Source organism: Panulirus ornatus, chromosome 12 (assembly GCF_036320965.1).
Source record: "Panulirus ornatus isolate Po-2019 chromosome 12, ASM3632096v1, whole genome shotgun sequence".
NCBI lineage: Eukaryota > Metazoa > Arthropoda > Malacostraca > Decapoda > Palinuridae > Panulirus > Panulirus ornatus.
Genome location: NC_092235.1, coordinates 9,031,548 through 9,048,366, shown reverse-complemented (window position 1 = coordinate 9,048,366; position 16,819 = coordinate 9,031,548). Strand labels below are relative to the sequence as shown.

At 38.9% G+C, this 16,819-nt stretch overlaps 1 non-coding gene across 1 annotated transcript; it reads left to right on the top strand.

Moving 5' to 3' along the window:
• The first annotated feature begins 314 nt into the window (after positions 1-314).
• On the top strand, positions 315-386 carry TRNAV-UAC (transfer RNA valine (anticodon UAC)). The gene has a single exon. It is a non-coding gene; the product is annotated as a tRNA-Val (tRNA).
• Positions 387-16,819: the final 16,433 nt, after the last annotated feature.

The following is a 16,819-nucleotide window of genomic DNA, read 5'->3' as shown; positions in this document are numbered from 1 at the left end:
GTGGACTCATAAGAATATACTTGATCACGTGCAAAATTGCGATCCTATTCAATATATATACACACACACACACACACACACACATATAAATATATATATATATATATATATATATATATATATATATATATATATATATATATATATATATATATATATATATACATATATCCTTCAGTATGTTTACTTCGATAATAAAGGACAGAAGAAGGAACCAAACAAGTAAATTTCGTCAAAGACATCTCTCTTTTCTAAACGCTGCCTCGCAAAGATTTTCATTAATTCAAATTGAAGAAACAGACGAATTTTCTATTGTCTGGTTAGCTCAGTGGTAGAGCGTGAGTCTTACACACTCAAGGTCGTGGGTTCGAGACCCACACCAGACATAATTTTTGTCTTTATCTTTTTTCATTTTGTCCGCATCACATGTGTGCAACATTCAGTATGTTCATCCAACGTTATAGTGAAGATCTTCACAATAAATTGTGGTTTTCGACCTTATCTGAAAGGGTCAGGTCCACCAAGACGTCCTTGAAATCTTCCAGAAGCTTCTGGCGATCCTCCTCCAACTGCTGGGCACATCAGAGTTAACATGGGCCGGACATCGGTTGTGGAACGACTTAATCTGCTTCCGGTAGTTAGCAGGGATGATAATGAGGGCTCTCACCTCATACCAGGTCAGCTTAGTTCCAGTCTATTGCTTAGTTCCAGTCTATTGCTTAGTTCCAGTCTATTGCAACGACAATAAAAAATTAAAACTCATTTCTTCGTGGAAAATTGAGAGGAAAACACGACAGCAACATGGAGATTTACCCTGTGGTTATTTTGCCGGCTAGTCGGCAACGGTCGGTCAAACACTATTTTGCCGTGGTAATCTCAGTGCTTCATATAATACTAAGTCCAAAAAAATGTTCTTGGGGGCGTAGCTCAGCGGTAGAGCACTTGCTTGGCATGCGAGAGGACCCGGGTTCAAACCCCGGCGCTTCCATTTTTGTTATTTGGGAAATTCATTGTTTTCAGTCTTATATATATATATATATATATATATATATATATATATATATATATATATATATATATATATATATATATATATATATACATATATATATATATTTTTTTTTTTTTTTTTTTTTTATACTTTGTCGCTGTCTCCCGCATTTGCGAGGTAGCGCAAGGAAACAGACGAAAGAAATGGCCCAACCCCCCCCCCCCATACACATGTACATACACACGTCCACACACGCAAATATACATACCTACACAGCTTTCCATGGTTTACCCCAGACGCTTCACATGCCTTGATTCAATCCACTGACAGCACGTCAACCCCTGTATACCACATCGCTCCAATTCACTCTATTCCTTGCCCTCCTTTCACCCTCCTGCATGTTCAGGCCCCGATCACACAAAATCTTTTTCACTCCATCTTTCCACCTCCAATTTGGTCTCCCTCTTCTCCTCGTTCCCTCCACCTCCGACACATATATCCTCTTGGTCAATCTTTCCTCACTCATTCTCTCCATGTGCCCAAACCATTTCAAAACACCCTCTTCTGCTCTCTCAACCACGCTCTTTTTATTTCCACACATCTCTCTTACCCTTACGTTACTTACTCGATCAAACCACCTCACACCACACATTGTCCTCAAACATCTCATTTCCAGCACATCCATCCTCCTGCGCACAACTCTATCCATAGCCCACGCCTCGCAACCATACAGCATTGTTGGAACCACTATTCCTTCAAACATACCCATTTTTGCTTTCCGAGATAATGTTCTCGACTTCCACACATTTTTCAAGGCTCCCAAAATTTTCGCCCCCTCCCCCACCCTATGATCCACTTCCGCTTCCATGGTTCCATCCGCTGACAGATCCACTCCCAGATATCTAAAACACTTCACTTCCTCCAGTTTTTCTCCATTCAAACTCACCTCCCAATTGACTTGACCCTCAACCCTACTGTACCTAATAACCTTGCTCTTATTCACATTTACTCTTAACTTTCTTCTTCCACACACTTTACCAAACTCAGTCACCAGCTTCTGCAGTTTCTCACATGAATCAGCCACCAGCGCTGTATCATCAGCGAACAACAACTGACTCACTTCCCAAGCTCTCTCATCCCCAACAGACTTCATACTTGCCCCTCTTTCCAGGACTCTTGCATTTACCTCCCTAACAACCCCATCCATAAACAAATTAAACAACCATGGAGACATGTATATGTATATATATATATATACATATATATATATATATATATATATATATATATATATATATATATATATATATATATATATATATATATATATATATATATATATATATATATATCGTCCGATCAGGGAAGTTAAGCAACGTTGGGTCTGGTTAGTACTTGGATGGGTGACCGTCTGGGAACACCAGATGCTGTTATCCCTGGGGATAGGGAAGAAAGTATACTTGCCACGTATTCCCTGCGTGTCGTACAAGGCGACTAAAAGGGGAGGGAGCAGAAGGCCGGAAATCCTTTACTCTCATTTTCAATGTTTCAAAAGACGGAACAGAGAAGATATAAAGATATTGTAAAGATGTAACTAATATAAGATATAAGAATGAATGGAAGATACGGATGTAGCTGAAACAAGGAGTAATGAAGATTAAGGTGCAATGAAAATTATTCTGTAGTGAAGATAAATGTATATGTTGAGATTTTGTATTGAACATCAAGAAGTAATGATAATGATGAGAGTGTAGTGACGATAAGGGTTTAGTTAGGGAGTGGTGACAATTGCCTTACAATGATACTAAGGAGGCAACACAATGAGGAACACAAACTTTCCAAAGCTACGTTCAAGTCAGACTTTGAACTAAGTTCGGTAAACAGAAGGATGATGTTAAGATGAGAGTGTAGTGAAGAAGAATATAGTGATGATAAGGATATTGTCAAGATAGGTTGTAGCGAAGATACGAATGTAGTGAAGATACGAATTTAGTAGAGATGAGGGTTATTAAAGAGTAAAGTTTATTCAAAATGATTATGTAGTGAAGATAAGAACTACTTTTAGTGAACATCAGGGAGTGCAATGATGATGGTATGGTAGAAATAACGGTGTAGTGAAGAAGAGGGTATAGCGAAGATATATTTAGTGAAAATAAGCTAGTAGTGAAGATACACGTTAGTGAATATGAGGTTGTATTGACCTGATCCCCCAAATCCTCCAAACTACGTTCAAGGGCGGATCCAAAGCCAACCGAAAAGGCTATTTCTCTGTGTATTGTTAGTGGTGGTGGTGTGTAGGTGTGTGTAATCATCTATTTGCACTGTATTAGGAGGGAGTTTTACACTCGTGGGGCCCCGTGTAAGTACGTTGTTTGTGTGAGCGGGTAAAATCTAAAGCCTTCCTTGAAACCAGCTTAGTCAAGATAAGGTCATATGAAGATGAGGTTGTAGTGAAGATTATAATAAGCCTTGCATAGTGAAGATAAAGGGATCAAGGAGAGGAGATATAGTAAAGAAGATTATAGTGAACACAAAAGGATTCAAGCTACGTGCAGGGTCAGCCTACGGGCTTGAACTTACATTTTAGGTCAAAGGCATCACCAGTACACCCCGGCCAGCATTAAAGTTTATCCGTACACACACACACACACACACACACACACACACACACACACACACACGCACACACACACACACACACGCACACACACACACACACACACACACACACACACACAGACACACGCACACAGAAAGTAACTATTCAACAATGATTTCCCAAAAGCCATTTACCTCATATCCTTTTATTTCGATGCTTGAAAATGGGCAAATTTTCGTCAAAGTGTTTTTTGTCTTATTAGTATTTATGATGATTTATTGATTCAAAAAGTATTGGTATTTCGAAACTATTTAGATCCTTCAACATCTCTAGCCATCTTCACTACACTCTCAACACCATTGGCCATCTTGACTATTTCTTCGACACCTTTAGATTTCATCAAATAATGATCGCAACAAAACTAAATGAATCCGTCTACATATCCGGATTTGTATGGGATTTAATCTGGATACATCTGGTTATGTGACGTCACATGATCCAGGGGTATATAAGGCCGGCGGCGAGAGAAGTGTAATCATTTGAGGATGGGAGTCCGTACCGACAACATCTCCTCTCACACTCTCCGGCAAGAAGAAAATTTGGTAAGTGCACCTCAGGCCGGAGTCAAAATGAGCGTTCCAGTTGTAAAGTTGACCCAGAAGGATGTAAATGACCTGGTGGTCATGAGAGAGGTGGGTCGGGGAGGCAACGCCAAGATTGAAACGGTGTTGTTCCGTGGATCGTGTTGCGTCATCAAAACCCTTCTGGACGGAGTGAGTTGGAAAAGTCTTATGGATGAAGCCGACATTCACAGGAGACTGGCTGGGGCTGGAGGAGCCCCTCTACTTCGAGCAGTGTGCCGCAACCCCCCACTGATCATCTTAAGCCACACTGGCCAGCCTTATGATAAGTTCATGAGAACATGTCGGTCGGACGAGGAACTGGTCGAGTCCGCCATCATGGTCGCTCGTCGGCTGATGGAAATCCATAAGAAAAACATTGTCCATAATGACGTCAAGGTCGAGAATGTGACGGTGACGATGGGTGAGAAGCCAGAGTTTCACATCATCGACTTCGGCTTGAGCGTTAAGAAGGGAAGCTGCGTTGAGTACAATGTTCCTGACCTGTGGTTGGCCCCTGAGGTCAGGGAGCGCAAGCCGGTCTCCCCAGCCAGTGACGTCTTCTCTTTTGGGCATCTAATGAGGCACGTGTCCATCCTGGTCAGGAAGCAGGGTGTGCGGGAAAGCCTCCAGGATCTTTACCAAACAGCGACCCACAGCGACCCCTCAGAGAGACCAGCTCTGCCACTTATTATTGGTGAGCTGAAGAAGGTGATGAGGTCAGTCCGCCGGAGGCGTACCAGAGGAGGGGGCCAACGGAACCAGAGGAAGGGCAGGAAATGAGGTGCCCTTCCTCAACTATCTACCTCACAATAAGAACTTTGTTTTAGAGGAAATTATTATTTTTACATATCTTAAAACGGGAAAGACCTTTATTTTAGAGGAAATTAAAATATTTATTTAAAACGGGAAAAAATTATGGAACTCGACATGCAACCACCTCCTCGTGGTGAGTTCTGGGTGATAAGAGATCAAACATCTCTTATCAGCTAAGAGTTGCATACAAACGTATTTCCTGATAAGTAAAAGACGACTGGATAATATTCTTATGATCTTAAATGTTCTTAGAGTCTGGCTAGTATTATCTTGGAGGTCTTCTATCCCCTACAGCTCGGGCTGGGCCCAGATTGTATCATAGACAACGATAAATGATCTTAGCCTAGCAATCATGGACAACGATAAATGACCTTAGCCTAGCAATCATGGACAACGATAAATGACCTTAGCCCTAGCTATAATGGACAGCGATAAATGATCTTAGCCTAGCCATCATGGAAAATGATAAATGATCTTAGCCTAACCATCATGGACAGCGATAAATGATCTTAGCCTAGCCATAATGATGGACAAAGATAAATAATTCTGATTTTTTTTTTTATCTCAAACACCATTATTTTCCTCTTGCTCTAGTATTCCATTGCCTCGCCTCTCCTCCCTCTTCATGTAAGGTTGATCACATCAGCTGATATAAGTATACATCACCTCACTCGATCCCCAGTCGGGAAGGACATGCAAGGTCTTCATAAATATTGTGTATACCTAATACAAGATGGTCACACCTGCTGACGTGTTATCCTTCATCAAAACTCGCAAATAATCTTCGCTCTTAACGCGTCAGATAATTCTAAATAATAAACCAATTCTTGTTTTAATGATACTAAACGAAGAACAATTTATAAAGGATAGAAATTAAATTTGTGCTTGTTGGTGGTAGATGAAAAAAGACAAAAGAAAATCCATCTTAATCACAATATCTTCATATATAACTGTACACCTTCTAATTGTGTTCATTACACAATCCCTCATGTAATACAAGACTAGCTTGCAGGAAACGATGAAATGCTGCAGCTCAAGAATGAATTACTTCTCCATCTCTGGTCGTCCAGGCAGGCTAAACAATGAAAAAAAATATGTAGCTATTGAAAAATTATTACCATAATTAGATATAGGCTTAACCTCTACTCGTATGTTGATAGGTCAAGGTCAACCAAGTCAAAAAAATTAGTGTAGTCACATAAATGTCTTTAAGATGATAAACAGAAACATTACATGAGACTGACAATAGGGTGTCACTTATATGTCTCGGGGTTTATTTTCATCATTCACCTATAAGACAATTCCTTGTAGTATGATGCCAAATACTTCATATTTCTCCCAAAATATTAGAATTTCACAATAAAGATATCACTTCTCACTCGAGACTTGCAAACATTAAAATTATGTTGTGCTTTGCTGTGTATGGAAATAATACCAATACACAATATTAGCTTTGATGAAGATTATATTTATTTCATTTGGTGAAGATTAGGTTAGGTTAGGTTAGGTTAGGTTAGGTTAGGTTGAGTTTAATTTGCTCAAATCGTTAGCCTCTAAGATTTCCTAAAATGAAATTTAGGCTTAATAATGTTTTTTTTTGATAATGATTAAATGGCTCATGAGTTAGGAAACTGTGTAATTAAAATAAGACGATGTTAAAGAACAAAGTGAATATTCAACATTTGTCTTCAGAGGGATTTATTACATTCTTTTTTTTAATAGTGTATACATGGCACTTGCCCTATGCCGTAATATTAGTTCCATTTCCCTCTTCGAGAGGTATTACCTCGGCTTTTGCTCCCAAGAGCTGGCTGCTTGTGTGCCCCCCACCACTTGCTAGACCACGCAATACCCGGCAAGCTGCTGTGTCTCATGATTACTGTCTGGCCGTTGGCAAGTCAAGGGTAGGCTGTTTGGATAACTTGTTTCTTTCCCTTCACCTCGAAGCTTTTGGAACTCTCTACCCTGTTGTCTTTCCCAATAACTATGACCTGGCAGGTTTTTCACTTCCTCCAAAAGTTTGTAAACACTTTCCAGTCTATTATGTCTTCCTTTCACATTCCCATATCTTAATTAAGACCCAACCTTGATGTTCGTCCGTGAATGAATTAGCCGTTAAAAATAATACTAAAGCCCAGTAAAGGTCATCGTAGGTCAAATAAATATAGACAAAGAAAGTAGAAATTGATTTCCGTAAGTGTTTGTTTAACTGACTCTTGCAGGAATAAAGATTATATGAAGAAGGAAACAGAAAAGGAAAAGAATTCCACAGCTTAGGTGTTCCAGGGAAGAAAGAGGCTTCAATAGGCAACCTTAGAGTGACCTGTTCTCCTGTAGAAGTTGTGGGAAAACAGTAGCCTAACTCGTGCTAACTCGTGACTTTAAACCATCTTTATTGACTGCTTGCAGGGTCATTTATTATAGATCCACGTCGTTATTAGGTTTACGTATTGCATGATTTTCTTCTGCACTTCAAATGCCATGTTATGAACATTGGATATCTTTTGTGCAGCATAATTTGGAACATTATATTTTGTGGAAGACATTTCAATAAGGCAGTAGTCAAGGCTATACATTTCAGGAAAATGTGGGCCAAGTGATGCACTTCAAAAATGTTAACAGTGCCCATAAAGATCTCAGTTAGTAGGAGATATTGCAGAAGAAAAATAACTCCATTAAGATACATCCTGCTTGGGATTACAGATGTTGTGTCATGTGGTTGTTTCCATCTGGCACCATTATTGTGGTGGTCAGTCATTGTTGTGACTGATGTACTGCAGTTAAAGTATTGAGCATTAAACTAAGGAATTAAATATCTTCCTTCAAATAATTTCATATCCAAATTAACGCTAAATATATTAGGCCGATTAAATGTATGTCTGTATTTGTGACCTAATTTTGATTTAGTGCAACCTCGTGGAAACTCTTTACATACGAGTGGATATTATAACAATGTTTGATAACACAATAGTACTATATCGACTGTATATAGTCTCTCCACAGACGTCAGCTCCAGCAACACAGAACAAATTGAAATACATTTACCTCCGTCAGGTCTACAACGTAAGAAATTTTCTCTTAGTTATAAAACATCATTTGACCGTGAAGCAGCATTACCCATCAGAATGAATATATTTGTTAAGAAAAGTTACATGATTTCATGAGTATCATTTGACAAAATTATAGAAATAAGAAAGCCCAAAACTGACACTGGTATGGATACTTTCGTTTTACTTCATTTACTTCATTAATATATACATATTAATTTGAACATGATTTATTGGAAGTCACAGTTTATTATGATAATGATAACAACAAAAACAGTAAAAATAACAATAATGATAATAATGATAATGATAATAATAATAATAGTAATGATAATAATAATAATGATAATAATAATAATAATAATAATAATAATAATAATAATAATAATAATAATAATGATAATAATAATGACGATAATAATATTAATAATGATAATAATAATAATAATAATAATAATAATAATAATAATAATAATAATAATAATGATAATAATGATGATAATAATAATAATAATAATAATAATAATAATAATAATAATAATAATAATAATAATAATAATGATAATAATAATAATAATGATAATTATAATAATGACATTAATGATAATAATAATAATAATAATAATAATAATAATAATAATGATAATAATAATAATAATAATAATAATAATAATAATAATAATAATGATAATGATGATAATAATGATAATGATAATGATAACGATGATAATGATTACATTATTATCATTATTAGTATCATTATTATTATTATCATTATTACTATTATCAATATTGTTGTTGTTATCAGTGTCTTCGGCCAGCCATAATCCCAGCTTCGATCATTTTCAAGGTCAGATATAAGGCCACCGTCATTGCCCATCTTCAGTATTCCGTTACTTTCACTGTTCTTACAACTTTCCTAGCGCTACCTCCCGCACATGCGGGGGAGGGGGTTTTCATTTCATGTGTGGCGGGGTGGCGACGGGCATAAGGGCAGACAGTATGAATTATGTACATGTGTATATATGTATATGTCTGTGTGTGAGTATATATATATGTATACGTTGAGATGTATAGGTATGTATATGTGAGTGTGTGGACGTGTATGCACATACATGTGTATGTGGGTGGGTTGGGCCATTCTTTCGTCTGCTTCCTTGCGCTACCTCGCTAACGCGGGAGACAGCGACAAAGTATAGTAAATGAATATATATATATATATATATATATATATATATATATATATATATATATATATATATATATATATATATATGTATATATATATATATATATATATATATATATATATATATATATATATATATATATATATATATATATTTTTTTTTTTTTTTTTTTTTCTTTGTCGCTCTCTCCCGCGTTTGCGAGGTAGCGCAAGGAAACAGACGAAGGAAATGGCCCAACCCATCCCCATACACATGTATATACATACGTCCACACACGCAAATATACATACCTACACAGCTTTCCATGGTTTACTCCAGACTCTTCACATGCCCTGATTCAATCCACTGACAGCACGTCAACCCCGGTATACCACATCGATCCAATTCACTCTATTCCTTGCCCTCCTTTCACCCTCCTGCATGTTCAGGCTCCGATCAGTCAAAATCTTTTTCACTCCATCTTTCCACCTCCAATTTGGTCTCCCACTTCTCCTCGTTCCCTCCACCTCCGACACATATATCCTCTTGGTCAATCTTTCCTCACTCATTCTCTCCATGTGCCCAAACCATTTCAAAACACCCTCTTCTGCTCTCTCAACCACGCTCTTTTAATTTCCACACATCTCTGTCACCCTTACGTTACTTACTCGATCAAACCACCTCACACCACACATTGTCCTCAAACATCTCATTTCCAGCACATCCATCCTCCTGCGCACAACTCTATCCATAGCCCACGCCTCGGAACCATACAACATTGTTGGAACCACTATTCCTTCAAACATACCCATTTTTGCTTTCCGAGATAATGTTCTCGACTTCCACACATTCTTCAAGGCTCCCAGAATTTTCGCCCCCTCCCCCACCCTATGATCCGCTTCCGCTTCCATGGTTCCATCCGCTGCCAGATCCACTCCCAGATATCTAAAACACTTTACTTCCTCCAGTTTTTCTCCACAAACTTACCTCCCAATTGACTTGACCCTCAACCCTACTGTACCTAATAACCTTGCTCTTATTCACATTTACTCTTAACTTTCTTCTTTCACACACTTTACCAAACTCAGTCACCAGCTTCTGCAGTTTCTCACATGAATCAGCCACCAGCGCTGTATCATCAGCAAACAACAACTGACTCACTTCCCAAGCTCTCTCATCCACAACAGACTTCATACTTGCCCCTCTTTCCAAAACTCTTGCATTCACCTCCCTAACAACCCCATCCATAAACAAATTAAACAACCATGGAGACATCACACACCCCTGCCGCAAACCTACATTCACTGAGAACCAATCACTTTCCTCTCTTCCTACACGTACACATGCCTTACATTCTCGATAAAAACTTTTCACTGCTTCTAACAACTTGCCTTCCACACCATATATTCTTAATACCTTCCACAGAGCATCTCTATCAACTCTATCATGTGCCTTCTCCAGATCCATAAATGCTACATACAAATCCATTTGCTTTTCTAAGTATTTCTCACATACATTCTTCAAAGCAAACACCTGACCCACACATCCTCTACCACTTCTGAAACCACACTGCTCTTCCCCAATCTGATGCTCTGTACATGCCTTCACCCTCTCAATCAATACCCTCCCATATAATTTACCAGGAATACTCAACAAACTTATACCTCTGTAATTTGAGCACTCACTCTTATCCCCTTTGCCTTTGTACAATGGCACTATGCACGCATTTCGCCAATCCTCAGGCACCTCACCATGAGTCATACATACATTAAATAACCTTACCAACCAGTCAATAATACAGTCACCCCCTTTTTTAATAAATTCCACTGCAATACCATCCAAACCTGCTGCCTTGCCGGCTTTCATCTTCCGCAAAGCTTTTACTACCTCTTCTCTGTTTACCAAATCATTTTCCCTAACCCTCTCACTTTGCACACCACCTCGACCAAAACACCCTTTATCTGCCACTCTATCATCAAACACATTCAACAAACCTTCAAAATACTCACTCCATCTACTTCTCACATCACCACTACTTGTTATCACCTCCCCATTTGCGCCCTTCACTGAAGTTTCCATTTGCTCCCTTGTCTTACGCACTTTATTTATCTCCTTCCAAAACATCTTTTTATTCTCCCTAAAATTTAATGATACTCTCTCACCCCAACTCTCATTTGCCTTCTTTTTCACCTCTTGCACCTTTCTTTTGACCTCCTGTCTCTTTCTTTTATACATCTCCCACTTAATTGCATTTTTTCTCTGCAAAAATCGTCCAAATGCCTTGCTCTTCTCTTTCACTAATAATCTTACTTCTTCATCCCACCACTCACTACCCTTTTTAATCAACCCACCTCCCACTCTTCTCATGCCACAAGCATCTTTTGCGCAATCCATCACTGATTCCCTAAATACATCCCATTCCTCCCACACTCCCCTTACTTCCATTGTTCTCACCTTCATGGAGAGAGATGGGTGATTATTGGTGCATATGCACCTGGGCATGAGAAGAAAGATCATGAGAGGCAAGTGTTTTGGGAGCAGCTGAATGAGTGTGATAGTGGTTTTGATGCACTAGACCGGGTTATAGTGATGGGTGATTTGAATGCAAAGGTGAGTAATGTGGCAGTTGAGGGAATAATTGGTATACATGGGGTGTTCAGTGTTGTAAATGGAAATGGTGAAGAGCTTGTAGATTTATGTGTTGAATAATGACTGGTGATTGGGAATACCTGGTTAAAAAAGCGAGATATACATAAGTATACGTATGTAAGTAGGAGAGATGGCCAGAGAGCGTTATTGGATGCCGTGTTAATTGACAGGCGCGCGAAAGAGACACTTTTGGATGTTAATGTGCTGAGAGGTGCAACTGGAGGGATGTCTGATCATTATCTTGTGGAGGCTAAAGTGAAGATTTGTATGGGTTTTCAGAAAAGAAGAGTGAATGTTGGGGTGAAGAGAGTGGTGAGAGTAAGTGAGCTTGGGAAGGAGACTTGTGTGAGGAAGTACCAGGAGAGACTGAGTACAGAATGGATATATATATATATATATATATATATATATATATATATATATATATATATATATATATATATATATATATATATATATATATATATATATATATATATATATATATATATATATATATATATATCTATATATATACATATGTATATATATATATATATATATATATATATATATATATATATATATATATATATATATATATATATATATATATATATTTTTTTTTTTTTTTTTTTTATACTTTGTCGCTGTCTCCCGCGTTTGCGAGGTAGCGCAAGGAAACAGACGAAGGAAATGGCCCAACCCCTCCCCATACACATGTATATACATACGTCCACACACGCAAATATACATACCTACACAGCTTTCCATGGTTTACTCCAGACTCTTCACATGCCCTGATTCAATCCACTGACAGCACGTCAACCCCGGTATACCACATCGCTCCAATTCACTCTATTCCTTGCCCTCCTTTCACCCTCCTGCATGTTCAGGCCCCGATCACACAAAATCTTTTTCACTCCATCTTTCCACCTCCAATTTGGTCTCCCTCTTTCCTCGTTCCCTCCACCTCCGACACATATATCCTCTTGGTCAATCTTTCCTCACTCATTCTCTCCATGTGCCCAAACCATTTCAAAACACCCTCTTCTGCTCTCTCAACCACGCTCTTTTTATTTCCACACATCTCTCTTACCCTTACGTTACTTACTCGATCAAACCACCTCACACCACACATTTTCCTCAAACATCTCATTTCCAGCACATCCATCCTCCTGCGCACATCTCTATCCATAGCCCACGCCTCGCAACCATACAACATTGTTGGAACCACTATTCCTTCAAACATACCCATTTTTGCTTTCCGAGATAATGTTCTCGACTTCCACACATTTTTCAAGGCTCCCAAAATTTTCGCCCCCTCCCCCACCCTATGATCCACTTCCGCTTCCATGGTTCCATCCGCTGACAGATCCACTCCCAGATATCTAAAACACTTTACTTCCTCCAGTTTTTCTCCATTCAAACTCACCTCCCAATTGACTTGACCCTCACCCCTACTGTACCTAATAACCTTGCTCTTATTCACATTTACTCTTAACTTTCTTCTTCCACACACTTTACCAAACTCAGTCACCAGCTTCTGCAGTTTCTCACATGAATCAGCCACCAGCGCTGTATCATCAGCGAACAACAACTGACTCACTTCCCAAGCTCTCTCATCCCCAACAGACTTCATACTTGCCCCTCTTTCCAAAACTCTTGCATTTACCTCCCTAACAACCCCATCCATAAACAAATTAAACAACCATGGAGACATCACACACCCCTGCCGCAAACCTACATTCACTGAGAACCAATCACTTTCCTCTCTTCCTACACGTACACATGCCTTACATCCTCGATAAAAACTTTTCACTGCTTCTAACAACTTGCCTCCCACACCATATATTCTTAATACCTTCCACAGAGCATCTCTATCAACTCTATCATATGCCTTCTCCAGATCCATAAATGCTACATACAAATCCATTTGCTTTTCTAAGTATTTCTCACATACATTCTTCAAAGCAAACACCTGATCCACACATCCTCTACCACTTCTGAAACCGCACTGCTCTTCCCCAATCTGATGCTCTGTACATGCCTTCACCCTCTCAATCAATACCCTCCCATATAATTTACCAGGAATACTCAACAAACTTATACCTCTGTAATTTGAGCACTCACTCTTATCCCCTTTGCCTTTGTACAATGGCACTATGCACGCATTCCGCCAATCCTCAGGCACCTCACCATGAGTCATACATACATTAAATAACCTTACCAACCAGTCAACAATACAGTCACCCCCTTTTTTAATAAATTCCACTGCAATACCATCCAAACCTGCTGCCTTGCCGGCTTTCATCTTCCGCAAAGCTTTTACTACCTCTTCTCTGTTTACCAAATCATTTTCCCTAACCCTCTCACTTTGCACACCACCTCGACCAAAACACCCTATATCTGCCACTCTGTCATCAGACACATTCAACAAACCTTCAAAATACTCATTCCATCTCCTTCTCACATCACCGCTACTTGTTATCACCTCCCCATTTACGCCCTTCACTGAAGTTCCCATTTGCTCCCTTGTCTTACGCACCCTATTTACCTCCTTCCAGAACCATACAACATATATATATATATATATATATATATATATATATATATATATATATATATATATATATATATATATATATATATATATATATCCCTGGGATAGGGAAGAAAGAATACCTCTCACGCATTTTCTGAGTGTCGTCGAATGCAACTAAAGAGACGGGAGCGGGGAGCTAGAAACCCTCCCCTCATAGCAATTTAACTTTCTAAAAGGGGAAACAGAAGGAGTCATGCGGGGAGTGCTCATCATCCTCGAAGGCTCAGATTGGGTTGTCTGAATTGGGCTCAGACTGGGTTGTGTGGATGTAACCAAGATGAGAAAAAAGGAGGGATAAGTAGTATGTTTGAGGAAAGGAACTGGATGTTTTGGGTATGAGTGACACGAAGCTCAAGGGTAAAGGGGAAGAGTTGTTTGGGAATGTTTTGGGAGTAAATTAAGGAAGAGCGAAAGAAGGAGTAGGACTACTCCTGAACCAGGAGTTGTGGGAGTGTGTGATAGAGTATAAGAAAGTAAATTGATATGGGTAAAACTGAAAGTGAATGGAGAGAGATGGGTGATTATTGGTGCCTATGCATCGTGGTATGATAAGAAAGGTCATGAGAAGCAAGTGTTTTGGGAGCAGTTGAGTGAGTGTCTTAATAGTTTTGATGCATGAGACCGGGTTATAGTGAAGGGTAATTTGAATGCAAATGTAATTAATGTGGCAGTTGAGGGAATAATTGGTGTACCTGTGGTGTTCAGTTTTGTAAACAGAAATGGTGAAGAGCTTGTAGATTCGTATGCTGAGAAAGGATTAGTGATTGGGAAAAACCTGGTCACAAAGAGATATACATAAGTATACATATATAAGTAGGAGAGATGTACAGAGAGCATTATTGGATTACGGGTTAATTGATAGGCGCTTGAAAGAGAAACTTTTCGATGTTAATGTGCTGAGAGGTACAATTGGATGGATGTCTGATCATTATCTTGTGGAGACGAAGTTGAGAATTTGTAGAGGTTTTCAGAAAAGAAGAGAGAATGTTGGGGTGAAGAGAATGATGAGAGTAAGTGAGCTTGGGAAGGAGACCTGTTTGAGGAATTACCAAGAAAGACTGAGTGCAGAATGGAAAAAGGTGAGAGCAAAGGACGTAAGGGGAGTAGGGGAGGAATGGGATGTATTTAGGGAAGTAGTGATGGCTTACGCAAAAGATGCTTGTGGCATGAGAAGCGTGGGAGGTGGGAAGATTAGAAAGGGTAGTGATTGGTGGGATGAAGAAGTAAGATTATTAATGAAAGAGAAGAGAGAGGCATTTGGACGATTTTTGCAGGGAAATAGTGCATATGACTGGGAAATAAACAAAAGAAAGAGGCAGGATGTTAAGAGAAAGGTGCAAGAGGTGAACAAGAGGGCAAATGAGAGTTGGGGTGAGATAGTATCATTAGATTTTAGTGAGAATAAAAAGATGTTTTGGAAGAAGGCAAATAAAGTGCGTAAGACAAGAGAACAAATGGGAACATCAGTGAAGGGAGCTAATGGGGAAGATAATAAAAAGTAGTGGTGATGTGAGAAGGAGATGGAAAGATTATTTTGAAGGTTTGTTGAATGTGTTAGACGATATAGTGGAAGATATAGGGTGTTTTGGTCGAGGTGGTTCTCGAAGTGAGAGGGTCAGGGAAAATGATTTGGTAAACAGAGAAGAAGTAGTGAAACCTTTGCGGAAGATGAGAGCCGGCAAGGCGGCAGGTTTGGATGGTATTGCAGTGGAATTTATTAGTAAAGGGGGTGATTATGTTGTTGACTGGTTGGTGAGGATATCTAATGTATGTATGGTTCATGGTGAAGTGCCTGATGAGGGTATTGACTGAGAGGGTCAAGGCATGTACAGAGTAAAAGATTGGGAAGAGCAGTGTGTTTTCAGAAGTCGTAGAGGATATGTGGATCAGGCGGTCGCTTTAAAGAATGTATGTGAGCATTACTTTGAAAACAAATGGATTTTTATGTAGTATTTATGAATCTTGAGAAGGCATATGATAGAGTTGATAGAGATGCTCTGTGGAAGGTAATACGAGTATATGGTGTGGGAGGCAAGTTGCTAGAAACAGTGAAAAGTTTTTTTTATCGAGGATGTAAGGCATGTGTGCCAGAAGGAAGAAAGAAAAGTGATTGGTTCTCAGTGAATGTCGGTTTGCAGCAGGAGTGCGTGATGTCTCCATGGTTGTTTAATTTGTTTATGAATGGGGTTGTTAGGGAGGTGAATTCAAGAATTTTGGAGAGAGGGGTAAGTGTGCAGTCTGTTGTGGATGAGAGGGCTTGGGAAGTGAGTTAGTTGTTGTTTGCTGATGATACAACGCTGGTAGCTGATTCGGGTGAGAATCTGTAGAAGTTGGTGACTGGGTT